Source organism: Rhinolophus hipposideros (assembly GCF_964194185.1).
Source record: "Rhinolophus hipposideros genome assembly, chromosome: 4".
Lineage (NCBI taxonomy): Eukaryota > Metazoa > Chordata > Mammalia > Chiroptera > Rhinolophidae > Rhinolophus > Rhinolophus hipposideros.
The window spans coordinates 76646792-76661858 of record NC_138050.1 but is presented as its reverse complement, the minus strand read 5'-3'; the positions used below and the strand labels follow the sequence as shown (position 1 = coordinate 76661858).

Sequence of the window (15067 nt, the reverse complement as noted above, 5' to 3'; positions counted from 1 at the left end):
ATATTTATCAAAATATGTGGAGGTTCAGTGGCAAAAATATGCACAGATATTAACTATAGGTTATAATAGTTGTTCAAGATGTAGTGGAGCTTTTAAGAGTTTAAAACACGTTTCTAGTTTATTATAAAGGATACAAATAAATAGCCAGATGAAGAGGTACATAGGGCCAGGGCCAGATGCACCTGTTCTCATGGAACTGGGGTGTGCCACCCTCCAGGCATGTGGATATGTTTGCTTGTCTAAAGTATAGTCAAGTTGAGATAAACATTTTAAGTTCAGCAGCATGAATAAGACCCCTCCATGTCCCACACTAGTGGGACAATCAATGACAGAAAAGGAGGAGGAGCTGAGTTACATTGGACAGATATGCTTCATCACAGTAACCTGTGTTTGATGGATAACCCAGGTCGCTACTATTGGTCTCTTCTTACCCTACATACTTTAGAATTTTCAGTCTTCACCATAGCTTCCGTTTCCATAAGTGTATCTCTAACACAGATCCTTCCATAAATTTCAGACAATTATTTTATATCTTCATGGTCTATCAACATCTCATATTCAACATTTTCAAGATTTAAATTTGTCTTCTCCCATCCACCTATTCTTGCTTCTCTCTTCTGGATTTCAGTGAATATCAAGACTTGTTGGAACTACAAGGTTATGATCATGCTTGACAACTCCAACTCTTTCAACCATAAATCTGATCAATCCACTCATACTCCTGGCAGAACCTTTTATTCAAGTCCTCTGCTATTCTTAGGCATGCTGCTTTTGACTATGACAAGCTATATGAATGAAATGGCTCCAAGAAGAGGCTCATCAAATATGTAATTAAGTAATTTTTAATTAATCCAACAGGTAATAATTGAGTGCCTACCTATGGTAGGCATTGTGCTATAATCTTAACTACTAATTGATTTTTAATTTAATTTAATTTTTTTCTTGACTATTAATTTAAAAGTACATATATGTAAAATTATACTACCAAGTTAATTTCCAATACATTGAAGGAGTTCAATAAACATTATGGATTTTAATTGTAAAATTTAAACTGTTAATATTATAATGCAAGTATTAATTAAAACTTATTTGTAATGCTAGATAGATTTTTTTTTTTTAATCAGACACTGGTTGTAACCTATAATATTCACTTAATGGAAGATGTTACTGCTTCTTCAGAGAGGAGGGCCTTAGCCATTTGTGAATATCTGCTGATTCTGGTCAGCAAAGAGAAACAAAGAAATTCCAACATATAACTTCTCTTATAAAATGAAGCTATGTAGGAATCAAGATGGCAGAATAGGTAAACACTACATTTGCCTCCTTCCATGACCACATCAAAATTATAACTAAACCAAAGAACATTATTGACAACTGTCTTAAGTCTAGCAGAACAGAAGTCCTATAAGTAAGGACATACAGAAAAAGCCACATTGAGACTGGTAGGAGGGGTGGAGAGGCAGAATGGGCTGGTCCCACAAACATCTGTGGTGGTTAAAAATTGGGAGGAATATATTGGCTATGGAGTTTCCCCCCGGGGAGTGAAGTTTCCCCCCACACCAGGCTCCCCAGCCCAGGGTTCCAGTGCCAGGAAGAGAAGTCCCCATAAATTCTGGCTATGAAAACCAGTGGAGATTGTGGCTGAGTGAGGCAGAAGGATGCTGGAGTCCCAGGCGTCCCTCTTAAAGGATGTGTGCATGGACTTATTTGTTAGTGGACGCACTTGCTCTGAGCTTCAGCACTGGTGCAGCAGATTGAAAGGTACCAGGGACTTATGGAGAGGAATTGAATTGTCTGGTGAGGGCAGGAGGGGCAGCTTCCTCTCAGTTGTGCTGGCAGAAGCCATAGTTCCTTTGTTGAGCCCTCCCTCTTACCAGTGTGCAGACTCCAGTGTCTATCATATCTGAGTCTCCATCAACCTCAGTAATACCATTTACCCCGCCCTGGTGATTCCCTGAAACCCTGCACTACCCAACTTGTGGGCCCACCCAAGCAAATTCCAGGAGAATTTTCATCCAAATAACCTGTCTTAACTCATGTTGAGAAATTTCCTAAAATCTCTTAATGGTTCATAAACCTCAAAGAAGCAGGATCTGGCCTCAATATGCTTCACATCTCCTGCTGATCAACCCCAAGCCCAGCACTAGTGGCAGCCAGCCTCAGTACACAATTTGGTGTCTCCCAGGCACCTCTAAGCCGTCACAAATGGCAACCATCTGCAGATCACTTTATAGTTCACAACAAGTGGCCCCAGGAAGAGAGTAGGCAGTGGCTGACCTTGGCCTGCAACAAAGCCTCTCCCAAGAGGTCCAACTACCAACACACCTGGTGGCCAGCTTCAGACCATATCAGAGTACCACCCAACTGCCTCCACAGAAAGACACACCCAAAAGGCAGACTAGGCAGGCACCAGAGCCCTACTAAAGGGAATCTGCCCATTGAGTCAGCTCCTACACAACAGCTGCTCCACTCTAGTCATGGCCAGTCCTCACAAAAATTCAGCTAGAGGGTCAGTCCCTCCCACTGCCAGCAAACAGCACCAAAGCTGAGGCGCATACAACCCATACAAGAGACACACGTGGAGCACCTGGCTCAGGTGACCAGGGAGAATGCATCATAGGGCCCCACAGGACACCTACTACATAAGACCATTCTACCAAGGCCAGAAACATAGCAGCTCCATCAAATACATAGAAACAAACACAGGAAGCAGCCAAAATGAGGAGACAAAGAAATATGTCCCAAAAGAGAGAACAGAACAAAGCTCAAGAAAAAGAACAAAACAAAATGGAGATGAGCAATCTACCAGATTCAGAGTTCAAAATACCGGTTATAAAGATGCTCAGTGATCTCAGTGATAACTTCAACAAGGAGGTAGGGAACTTAAAAAGGGAGGTAGAAGACATAAAAAAAAGAACCCGTCAGAAATGAAGAAAACAATAACTGAAATGAAGAATAGTAGAGGGAATCAACAGTAGACTAGATGAAGCTGAGGGCTGAATCAGTGATTTGGAAGATAAGGTAGCAGAAAACACCCATTCAGAATAGCAAAAAGAAAAAGAATCCAAAAAAATGAGGAGAGTTTAAGCAGCCTCTGGGACAACATCAAGAGTACCAACATTTGCCTCATAAGGGTACCAGAAGGAAAATAGAGAGCAAAGACTTGATAACCTATTTGAGGTAATAATGACAGAAAACCTTCCTAACCTGGTGAACGAAATGGATATTCAAGCCCAGGGAGCACAGAGAGTCCCAAACAAGATGAACCTAAACAAGTCCACACCAAAAAAAAAAAAAAAACATAATTAAAATGTCAAAGATTAAAGACAAGATTATAATCTTATATGTCACAAGAGAAAAGCAGTTAGTTATCTACAAGGGAGCGCCCATAAGGCTGTCCGTTGATTTGTCAACAGCAGCTTTGCATGCCAGAAGGGATTGGCATGGAATATTCCAAGTGATGAAAGTCAAGGACCTACAACCAAGATAATTCTACCCAGCCAAACTATCATTTAGAATCAAAGAACAGATAAGGAGCTAAATGAGTTCATCACCACCAAACCACTACTACAAGAAATGTTAAAAGGACTTCTTTAAGAAGAAAAAAGGATTTAAAAATACAAATAATAAAATGGCAATAACTACATATTTATCAACAGTTATTTTAAATGTAAATGGATTAAATACTCCATTCCAAAGACATGGAGTGGATGAATGGATAAGAGACAAAACACTTACATATGCTGCCTACAAGAGACTCATTTAAGATTAAAAGATGCCCACAGACCAAAAGTATAGGGATGGAAAAAATATATATCTCATGAAAATGGAAACAAACAAAAAATCTGATGTAGCTATACTTATAACAGACAGAACAAACTTTACAGCAAATGCTACGTCAAGAGACAAAGAAAGGCCCAGTAATCCCACTTCTGGGTATTTATCCAAAGAAACCCAAAATACTACTTTGAGGGGACATGTGCATCCATATGTTCATTGCAGCTTTCTTTACAGTGGCCAAGATGTGGAAGCATCCTGGGTGTCCACTGAGGAATAAATGGATAAAGAAGAGGTGGTACATATACTGGGCCTGACAATTAAGTCTGCGAGTTTGTTGCAATGATGTTGCTAACCTTTTTTGATATCAGAGGGATTATTCATTACAAATTTGTACCAACTGGACAAATAGTTAACCAAGTTTACTATTTGCAAGTGTTCAAAAGCCTGCATGAAAAAGTTAGACGACCTGAACTTTTTGCCAACAGTTCATGGCTCTTGCATCATGAAAATGTACCAGCTCACACGGCACTGTCTATGAGGGAGTTTTTAGCCAGGAAAAAAAAAAAAAAAACTGTACTAGAACACCCACCCTACTCACATGTGGTCCCAAAATGACTTCTATATTTACCAAAATATAAAGGAAATATTGAAAGGAAGACATTTTGATGACATTCAGGACACCAAGGACAATACAATGACAGCTCTGATGGCCATTCCAGAAAAAGAGTTCCAAAATTGCTTTTGAAGTGTGGACTAGGTGCTGGTGTCAGTGCATAGCTTCCCAAGGGGAGTACTTCAAAGATGACCATCATGACATTCAGCGATGAGGTATACAGCACTTTTTCTAGGATGAGTTCACAAACTTAATTGTTTGACCTTGTATACAATGGAATATATTTCAGACATAAAAAATAATGAAATACTGACATCTGCAAATGCAACAACATGGAAGAACCTGGAAAGTATTTTGGTGAGTGGATCATATGAGACAGAGAAAGACAAAAGTTATATGATTTCACTTATATGTGGAATCTATAGAACAGAATAAATGAAAAAACAAAACAGAAATGAGCTCATAGATTCAGAGAACATTTTGATGTTTGCTGGATTGGGGAGTGGAGAATGGTGATGGGGGTATTAAGAGGTACAAATTTGTAGTTACAAAATAGTTATGAGGATGTAGAGTATATCACGGTGTCAGTAGTATTATAATAACTATGTATGGTATCAGATAGGTATTGGATTTATCAGGGTGATCATGTCATAAGTCATATAAATGTCTAATTGCTGTGCTGTACACCTGAAACTAATAAACTATTTATGCCAACTATAGTTGAAAAATTAAAAACTAAAAATTGAATAATCATGTATTAATTTTGCAATACAATGTATCTTAAAATTTACTGTTTAGAACTACGTATAAAGCAACAAAAAATAAAACTTTGTAGGGCTGACTAAACTAAGCAGAATCATGGAAGCTAAAACCAGGATTCAGACCAATTAACTAATACAAAGTAGAAGAATGTTTTATGAGATATATAATATAGATGTATATAAGAATATCATTTAAAAGAGAACTGACATTCTTTAAAGGTTTGTCTAAACACCATCTCCACCCAGAAGCCTTTCCTGAGGCCATCTGAATTTAATTTCTTTCTTAGTGGTTTATCATAACTCTGGTATGACAATGATTACTTTTTATCATGCCCCATCTCCCACACTGGACTGTCTTATTTATTGTTATTATTTTTAAGTACTCTACAAAGCACTCAGAACTGTACCTTATGTCATGGAAGCATTTAAGTACTCCTTTATAACTGAAAAAAATGCATAGAAATTTATTAGGTACATACTACTATTGTAAATAAGATGATAAAAAAATTCTTGCAAAAAAGTTTCTTTTCATTTAGAAGCACAAATTTTGAATTTATTTTGCACAAGTGTTCTCAGCTTTCATTTTCACATGGTGAGCAATAAAATACTTCATCAATAAATTCTATTTTATCATTATGGACTTAATATAGTCAAATATATAATAAATGATATGAATATAAAATAGTTTCTCATAAATATACAGTGATCAATGACAAATATAAATCAAAACAACGATGGATACAATTATGAAAATCAAAACACATACTGTGTTTCCCCGAAAATAAGACCTAGTTAGCTCTAATGCACCTTTTGGAGCAAAAATTAATGTAAGACCTGGTATATTATATTATGTTTATTATATTATATTATATTATATTATATTATATTATATTATATTATATTATATTATATTATATTATATTATATTATATTATTATATTATTATATTAAAGACCCGGTCTTATATTAAAATAAGACCAAGTCTTATATTAATTTTTGTTCCCAAAGATGCATTAGAGCTGGTGGTCCGGCTAGGTCTTATTTTCAGGGAAACATGGTATATTTTTGATCTCTAGATATTCATTGTGGACAATCTACACCAGAATTATTTCCCTGGACTTTGTCAGCTTAATGAAGTCATAAAGGTCCAGGGTGTGGCTGTCACATGAAGGTTCTGACACAGGTGAAAGATATATTTTTTTTACCACACTACTATTTATGATGTAAATACTCCGAATTATATGTAATATAGAATCCCAGTAAATTAATTTGCAATAATAAGTTGCAACCATGCCTACTTGCTTAGGTGGGCCTTCCCAACCTCAATTTTTCTGATTTTCCCTTAAATAGAATATGTACTTGTTATCTTTCTAGAACCCCAATATTCCATTGGCTTATTTTAAACATACAAAGTCAGAGGATATGCTTAAGAGTGGTCAAGTTCATCTTTCCTTCATATTATGTAGATTTCTTGACTTCTCATGAAATCCTACATGACAATAAAGATTTTTAGGAAAAGACAAACAGAGAGTTTGTCTCTGTTTGAGTAGAAACAGAGAGTAGAAAAGTGGTTGCCAGGAGCTGGGGGGATGGAAGAAGTAGGTTAGTAAAAGGGATAAATTCTCAATTATAAAATAAAGATCTAAGGTAAAACATGGTGTATAGCTGATAAAATTATGTAATTGAAATTTGCAAAGAGTAGAATTTAAATGTTTCTATACCCCCACCCCACCCCCATCAAATAGTTATGTGAGATGATGGATAGGTTAATTAACTCAATTTGGGAATCCTTTCAGAATGTATACATATATCATATCATCACATTGCATACCTTAAATATCTTACAATTTTGTCAATTTACTTCACTAAGTCTGATTTAAAAAACAGACTATAGTTTTAAAAATATAAAAACAATAAAGTGTGAATGGAGAACAGAATAAATGGAGATTACTTTTTATTTTACAAATAATTATCTTTTTTTTCTCTATTGAGAATGAGAATTAATTCTGGTGTTTAAATCAGTCATGAGGTATGCTACCTCCCCTAAAGGTATATTTTAATGTTCAAAAGTAACTTAATCTGGACTAATATTTTGTATTTTTATGTACTTTATTTAAAAGTAGGAGTAGGGAAGATTTACATTGAAAGTTGAGAGTTGGCTGTGCAACTAATAATCTTGCATTAATGTAATAATAATTTTCTCACTGATAACTGTGTGATGGTGTCAATTTATTCATGCCAAATACCCATTATAAGTAATAAACTATTATTTTTTGTAAGTGAAATAAATGAGATCAGAAATATAAAAGATTATTGACTAGATAATCTAAGTATAAAAGATTATTGAATCAACTAGATCCTATGTGTTGTGAAATGTCTATTTGGTAGTTACTTCATTTTTAATATTCCTTTCTATATTTGTGGAGTATAACCTGGGTTCTGGAGCTCAATGGACTAGATTCATATCCAGATCACTCCACTGAAAAGACGGCTGACCTTGATAAAGACACACAATCCCTCTTTGTCCCTATATTCTCATATGTAGAATAGGAAAATAATAGTACTCACCTCACTGGGTTATTGTGATATAAAGGGATGAAGTAAAACATAAATTATTTAGTACAATACCCATTATAATAAATAATGAATGCTATAAATTGTTATTATCATTTTTACATATTTTGCATTTCATTTATCCACAGAAGATAATAATCTGCATTTTACAGGTGATAAAAATGAGACTCAGAGAAGTTAAGTAAGCTTCTGAATCTGTCTAACCCCAGTATTGATTCCAAAATCCATCTTTTCTCCCACTATACCACACTGCTGTTCAACGGAATTTTATTCAGCTCTCTTCCTGAATCTATTTTACATCAGCTTCAATGATACATTTAACTTCAAGGACACAGAATTCTATTTCTTGCACCAAGTAAGTTATTTTAAGAAAACGCCTTAATTTTCTCTTGCTGACACTTCTTACCAATGGTTACAGACATTAAACCAGGATTCGTCTCGAGTAATTTAAAAATGTTATTATGAACCAAATCCTCTAGTTTTTACACAGTTCTCTACTTCTTATTTGTAAGCTAAAAATAATGGAAGCTGAAATAACTGTCCTATTGAAGTAGTCTTTACACAGAGGATGTTTTAGCAGAGTTCATCTATATTTCTCCTTCAATGTGATAAAAATTATTTGGGCATTCTAGTAAAAGCATTCCTACAATCATTCCATTCTTCATTCATTATTTATTGATATAAATCATATTGAATTGACTATATGTAATCTCACACCAATAAATCTACTTTGAGAATGTAAAACTTCAGTCATCTCACTTTTTAAACATTTTAACCTTTGCTTATTTTAAGCTAATTCTCAATCAATTCTTTGTTAGGACATAGCAAGTAGAGATACAAAGACAATTACTCTCCTATGATGGTACCATATTTTTGTCATACCCTTTGGTTAATCTGACAGCAGATGTTGGTCTTCTCTATTGAGTTTTTTGTCTTTATTTAAAAATTGCTTAAGTAAAACCATTAGGCAATGCCAGTAAAATTATTAAATTGTTTGCTTTAGTTTGGCAAGCTAAAAATCTTCATGAGTCTGCTGGGTGTCCTTATTGTTTTTCTCATTTTTCTAAGCTAACCTTTAGAGTTTATCTAAAATAATATGTTTTATTTTTGTCAGTTTTTATTTAGCTAGTAAAATGCCCAGCAAAGTAACAAAGTGGTGTGGTTACAATGGCATGGAAATAAAACAAGAATAGTTATCATTTATTAAGAATAAAATGCTAAGCACTTTGCATTGACTCATGAAATTTCCACAACAACCCTAGCCATTTTACAGTTGAAGAAACCGTAGTTCAAGGAATTTAACCTATGATCACACAAGAAAGTGACTGAGCAGGGGACTGGCCTGGCTTTAAATGACTATTAAGATTCCTTCCCCAATTACTACATCAGTGATGTTCAAATTTGAGAAAAGAGTAAAATCATGATTTCTGGGTAATGGACAGAAACCTCCACAGTTTTGCAATTATAGTTACATAGGTGGCCTCTACATATGTGTCACTGAGGATCATTGCCAGTGTCTACATTAAGAGATCAGGACTGCATCATGAATGTAAACCAAATTTGGTCCCAACATAGTCTAGTGTGCTCTGGATTAAATTTAGTAGTACTTGTAGCAATTCTCATCTCTCAATCACTAGAAAAGGAGAACAAAGAAAGAAAAGGTGTGAAGGGTAAAACCAGAGGTGACTAAGTAACAGGAAGGAAATTCAAGACTGGATATATCCCCCTGGCACATTGTCTTCCTCTGTCCATCTATTTTCGGTAAGATATGACAATATATTTACATAATTATTCAGATTGTTGTATTTCTAGAATTTATTTAGATGCAGGATTTACACCGCATAAGCTTCTCTGGTAAAAGTTGATGTATACCCAATTTTCTTAGAGTAAAAGAACTGTTGTTGCAAATTTATAAGGGCAGGTTGGCCACTCAGAAATGAATAGAACATGCTCTTTTCTTAGGCAACAAATTCATCCCAGGCATCAGCAGATGATAGCACAAGAACTGCCACTTTTATAGCAATAATCCATGCTAAGTGAACATAATGGAGGCAGAGACTAGAATGGTGGTTGCCAGGAGAAATGGGGGAGATGTTTGCCAAAGGGTACAAAGTTTCAGTTATAAAAGACAAATAATTCTTAGAGATTTACTGTACAACATAGTGCCTATAATGAACAATAATGTATTGTATACTTAAAAGTTTGCTAGGAGGGTAAATCTTACATTAAGTATTCTTGTCACACACACACACACACACACACAATATATATATATAATAAAGACGGTGGGAGGATGCTTTTAGAGGTGAATGATATGTTTAAGGCATAGATTGTGGTTATAATTTCACAGGTTTATAATTACCTCCAAACCCATTGTATACATTAAATATGTACAGCTTTTAGTATATCAGTTATATCTCAATAAAGTGGGTAAACTATTTTTTTTAAATATATGAACAATCCCAAACTCAAATCTCTGAGACTGGAAATAAGTCCTGTTTAGGATAAGCAGAGACCTACGTGGTACTCCTGTGTCTCTGCAGGATGCAGGAATGCTTGCAAAGAGTACTCAATGTGAGAGCCATTACTTTGAGGGCCCAGATGAGGTCATGCTTCTCCAGACGAGAAATGTGCAGAGGTTCTCTCTGCAGCTGAGCAGTTGCTTAGCTGTGCCTGGTGCCCTTACCACCTCTTGCTCCATTGTGTTCTGTCAGTCAGGCTTCTAGTCTCATGCCCTCACCAGTTTACAATTCATTTTACAATCCATTTACAATCTTGGACATTCACTAGAAAAGATTTGGGTATTGTGGAGAGGATTATGGGTACGTGAGAAGGCAGAATTTGAGAGTCAGATTTGGCAATGTCCACGACGTAAGTGTTTTATATTTTATAGTCTTATTTATTTACATTTTTAAAAATTTTATCTCAGGACTACTTGTCCCTCCCATAACAACCTCCAGGTAATATCTTCTGACAGAGTTGGTGGCCTTTACAAACACAGCCAAACTGGTATAATCTGAAGTTGCATTATTCATTAATGATTTAATCCTCCAAATAGCAGCATAATTTACTAAAGAAGATTTTTGGTGGGGCAGTCTATAAATGGAATGCTAAATCAGAAACTGTGACAGGAGACATTTATTCATCTACATAAATATTGACCTATTTTTATATTTTTATGCTTTCCTTGAATTGAGAAGTAGGAAAAGTAGAAGAAGTTACATACGTATTTCAAACTGTTCATATTTGAGTTGGGAATTGCAACATTTAACAACAAATTAACAAACTGATTTAATTGGTTATGCATTTTATATGTACATGTGAAGAATATGTAAAATATTATCTTACATGTACATATGTGGGTGATGCAGGAGTTATCTTTTTTAAAGGATTATAACACTGTTTAGAATTCTGTGAAGCTAGAATAGGTATTGTCTAATGTAAATAAAGATACTTAAAGCTAAGAACTTAATGAGCAGATTTATTTGACTTGTGTAACTGAATATTGGAGAACATGATCTATGTGATTAAAGTTTATGACTTAAAAATATAAATTGTAACTTTCAACTTTTCATAAATGATGTTGAAATGAGATGGGGTAAATTAGCAAGCTAAATAGTATTCTGTGGCATTTATATATTATAAACATGTAGATAAGGCTACATTGAAGATCTATTACATTTTACACAAACCTCTATTAAAAATAAAATATTAAGATCCAAGATGGTGGAATAGATAAACATTGTGCCTGCTTCCTTTGTGAACAAATTAAAATTACAACTAAATTATAGAATAATCAATCTGGAGAACCATCTGAAATCTTCTACAAATCTAGAAGTTTTGTAACTAAGGATAAAGAAGAAGCCATGTCAAAACTGGTAGGAAGGGCGGAGACACAGAACTGGTAATCTCAAACTTCCCTGTGGTGGTTGAGAATAGGGAGGGATATCTTGGCCATGAAGGTTCCCAGCAAAGGAGCGAGGGACCCGAGCCCCATGTAGCCTCCTGAGCCCAGAGTACTGGTGACATGAAAAAGAGCCCTCCCACATCTGGCTGTGAAAAGCAGTGGGGATTCTGACCATTCAGGTGGGATGGAAGGTGGCAGGAACCCAGTTGTCTTCTTAAATGGCCCTCGCACAGACTCACACTCCTGGGCACTCACTTTGGGCTCCAGTGGAGGTACAGTAACTTGGTAGGGTGTCAAAGACATACAGGGGCTAGTCTGAGTTGTGTTGCTTGGGGTTGAGGGCTGGAGGACTGTTGCTATTTCCCTGTGAGGAGGTCTTCCTCTGAAGAAACTGGAAGGTGGGTGCCATATTTCCTGTGTTGGCCCGTCCCCACATGGCCAAATCTGAATCTGATTGGTCTGGTGAGCTCCATAGCTCCACCATGTTGACTCACTTGGGACCCTGACGCACCCAACTATCCCAATGCCAGAGGCACTTTCTCCGTGATCGGCCAGCCCCATTGGCATAGTACTCTTTCTTGGAAAACTATCAAAGTCCGACAGATCCCAGGCAGGTGGCAACTGGCCTTGGTATGCTCTGAGACTTTTGCTGAGTAGCTTTAGGTTCGGCACTGGCACCAAACCAGAATTTACATTAACCTGCTGAGCATAATTTTTCTCACTCTAATGAATCCCTGAGACCCTGCCTCACTCTTCTTGTGTACCATATGAGACTTTATCAACAGCTGAACCTTAAGAAAGCCGGCAGGTGGCAGCAGGCCTCAGTGTGTCTTGGCATTTTGTGGAGCTGCCCTAGGCCCAGTATTGGTGGCAGACATCCTCGGTTCACAGTGTGGCCTTTTCAACACGCCTCCAGGGTTAGCAGAGGCAGCAAAAAACTATGGATTGCTTTGTAGCTCTTACCAGGTAGTCCTTGGCTGGTCACAGGCAGTGGGTCACCTGGGCCTGCATCTGAGCCCCTCCCAAGAGGCGCCAGAACCAAAATTCTTGAAGTTTGGCTTCAGACCACAGCAGAGCACTGCAAAATTAGCCCCACAAGGGGCACACCCACAGGGAGGTCACAACAGGCACTAGAACCTGCTGGGGCAAATCCCACTCAAGGAGTGAGCCTCCTTCATGGTAGCCCATAAGCTGTGGACGTTGTTAAACCCCAGAGCCAATTAACATGAGGGTCAATCCCACCCATTGATGTACCAATAGCAACCAAAGCTCAACTATAATAGGAGGGCACATACAATCCACACAAGAAAGACTCCTGGAGCATACAGGGCAGGTGACCAGGGAGACTGAGCCACTGGGCCCCACAGGGTACCTACTACATAAGGCCACCCAGACAAGACTGGGGGGTGGGGTGGGGTGTAGCAGATCTACCTAATAAATAGAAACAAATTTATCTGTTTCTATTTACAGAGAAGCTGCCAAAATGAGGAAACAAAGAAATACATCGCAAATGAAAGAACAGGAAAAAACTCCAGAAAAATAACTAAACAAAATGGAGGCAAACAACCTACCAGATACAGAATTCAAAACAATGGTTATAAGGATGCTCAAGAAACTTAGTGAGAATTTCAACAAAGAAATAGCAAGAATAAAAAAGGACATAGAAACCAAAATAGACTTTAAAACAAAAAAGAACCAGTCAGAAGTGAAGAATATAATAACTGAAATGAAGAATATACTAGAAGGAATCACCAGCAGACTAGATGAAGTAGAGGATCCAGCAATTTGGAAGACAGGGTAGCAAAAACAAAACAAAACAAAACAAAAAAAGGAATCCAAAAAAAAAATGAGGAGAGTTTGAGAGACCTCTGGGACATCAAGCATGTCAGCGTTCACATCATAGAAGAACCAGAAGGTGAAGAGAGAAGAGACTGAGAGCCTATTTGAAGAAATGACTGAAATATTTCCTAACTTGGTGAAGGAAATAGACATATGAGTGCAAGGAGCACAGAGAACCCCAAACAAGATGAACCCAAACAGGCTCATACCAAGACACATTATAATTGAATGGCAAAGATTAAAGACAAAGAAAGAATCCTAAAAGTAGGAAGAGAAAGGCAACTAGTAACTTATAGGGAAGCTCCCATTAGATTGTCAACTGATTTCTCAACAGAAACTTTACAGGGCACAAGAGATTGACACAACATATTCAATGTAATTAAAATCAGGGACCTATAACTAAGACTACTCTACCCAGCAAGACTATCATTTAAAACTGAAGGACAGATAAAGAGCATCGCAGACAAGACAAAGCTAAAGGAGTTCATCACCACCAAACCAGTATGACAAGGAATGATAGAGGGACTTCCTTAAGATGTAAAAAAGAAAAAAAAGCAAAATAATGAATAATAAAATGCCAATAGCTACATATCTATCAACAATTATTGTCAATGTAAATGGATCAAATATCCACTCAAAAGCCACAGGAGGGCTGAACAGATAAGAAAACAAGACCCTTACATATGTTGCCTACGAGAGACTCACTTCAGATTGAAAGACACACAAATGGAATGTAAAGGGATAGAAAAATTATTTCATGAAAATAGAAATGAAGAAAACAAGCAAAGAAGCTGGGGTAGCAATACTTATACCAGACAAAATAGACTTTAAAACAAAGGCTATAGCAAGAGACTAAGAAGGACTCGGTAATTCCACTTCATGGTGTTCATCTGAAGACACCTAAACATTACTTTGATGGGACATGTGCATCCATATGTTCACTGCAGCGTGGTTAACAAGGGCCAAGATGTGAAACCAGCCTGGGTGTCCATACATGGATAAACGGAGAAAGAGCAGGTTATACATATATAGAAAGGAATATTGCTCGGCCATGGAAGGGAATGGGTTCTTGCCATCTGTGGCAGCATGGATGGACCTGGAGGGTGTTGTGCTGAGTGGAGTATGTCAGAGAAAGACAGATGCAATGTGATTTTGCTTATATGTGGAATCTAAGGAACAAAAGAAACAAGTAAAACAGAACAAATTCATAGATACAGAGAACATATTGATGGCTGCCAGATGGGAGGGGGGTTGGGGAGTGAGTGAAAAAGGGGAAGGGATTAAAAAGTACAAATTCGTTGTTACACAGTAGTCATGGGGATGGAGGGTATAGCGTAAGGAATATAGTCAATAATATTGTAATAGCTACGTGTGGTGAAGTTTTTTTCTTTCTCTGTTTAATAATTCATGCTATTCACTCCTTGGATTATTTTGTCTCACTACTTATATTTGTTGAAATCCTACGTAGATTTGTTGGGATGAGAGATGAATGGGAGTTGCAGGGCAGGGTGAAAAAGGTGAAGGGATTAAGAAGTACAAACTGATAGTTACAAAATAGTCATCAGGATGTGAAGAAAAGCATAGGGAAAGTAA

General features: G+C 36.8%; 1 long non-coding RNA gene across 1 annotated transcript in view; it reads left to right on the top strand.

The window, feature by feature from the left end:
- LOC308496539 overlaps window positions 1–14013 on the top strand; it is a 234324-nt gene extending 220311 nt beyond the window's left edge. The window contains exon 4 of the long non-coding RNA XR_013993198.1: window positions 13106–14013. This is a non-coding gene — a long non-coding RNA (uncharacterized lncRNA). The remainder of the gene's footprint in view (window positions 1–13105) is intronic.
- Window positions 14014–15067: the final 1054 nt, after the last annotated feature.